Source organism: Penaeus monodon, chromosome 29, assembly GCF_015228065.2.
Source record: "Penaeus monodon isolate SGIC_2016 chromosome 29, NSTDA_Pmon_1, whole genome shotgun sequence".
Taxonomy (NCBI): Eukaryota; Metazoa; Arthropoda; class Malacostraca; order Decapoda; family Penaeidae; genus Penaeus; species Penaeus monodon.
Genome location: NC_051414.1, coordinates 4,272,499 through 4,273,706, shown reverse-complemented (window position 1 = coordinate 4,273,706; position 1,208 = coordinate 4,272,499).

The following is a 1,208-nucleotide window of genomic DNA, read 5'->3' as shown; positions in this document are numbered from 1 at the left end:
CTCCAGTGTGCAAGGCACAGACGAGCTTCTCTCTCTCTTCTTTCTCTTCCTTCTCTCTTTCTGTCCTCTTTCTTTCTCTCTTCTTCGCCTCAATCCTTTCTCCCTTTTTTACTTTATGCTAACTTACTTTTTCTGTCTTTCTCTCCTATTCGTTCTCCCACCTATCCGTTCTTTCTCTCTCTCTTTCCTTCCTTCTTTTCTTTTCTCCAAATTACCCTCCTTCTGCCTATCTCATTTCCTTCTTAGTTCTTCTTTCTCTACTCTTCCTCTTCATCTCTTCCTTTATCCTCCCTCTTTCGATTCTTTCTCCTTCTTTCCTTTTCGTCTCTCTTCGCTTCGCTTCTTCCTATCCTCCTCCTCTGCCTTCCTTTATTTCCCTTCCTCTCACCCTCTTCCTCTCCCATTCTTTCTCCACCTTCCCCTTCCTTCTCTCCTTCTTCCCCTTCCTCCCTCCCCCTCCTTCCCCTTTCCTTCTTCTTTTCTTCTAACCGTTCTTTCCCCTCTTTTCCCTTCCTCCTTCCCCCTCTCCTTGTCGCAGCTTTTATCCCCTCCTTTTCCCTCTTCCTATCCTTTCCCTCTCCCTTGTTTCCCTCTTTCTCTCCCATCCTTTTCCCCTCCTTTCTCTTACTCTTCACCCTCTCCTCTGCCCCAACTTTTATCCCTTTCTTTCCCTTCCTTCTCCCCCTCCTTTCTATTCCTCCCCTTCCCTCCCCTTTCCTTTTTCCTTGTTTCCTACCCTTCTTTCCCTTCCCTTTCCCTTCCTCCTTCCTCCTCTCCTTGTCCCAGCTCTTATCCCCTCCTTTCCGTTCCTTCTCCTTTCTTTTCCCTTACTTCTAACCTCCTTTTCCTTCTTTCTCCTCTCCTTCCCCTTCCTTCTCCCCTCCTTTCCCATCCTTCTCCTCTCCTTTCCCATCCTTCTCCCCTCCTTTCCCTTCCTTCTCCCCTCCTTTCCCTTCCTTCTCCCCTCCTTTTCCTTCCTCTTTCACCCTCTCCTTGCCTTTATCCCCCTCCGTGCTTTCCCCGGTGATTTCGTGTTCCTCTGTTGCACGAGACAATCCCAGATCTACCGGTGAGGTGCGTTCAAGCTTCTGGGAACCATTAAGGGCGATGATGCAGTGGCCCGCGATGGTAAATACGCCCTTCGCGGGCTACTTAATGAGGCTGCCGATTACTTAGCTGCAAATATTAGGTTATTTGACCGTCTGTAA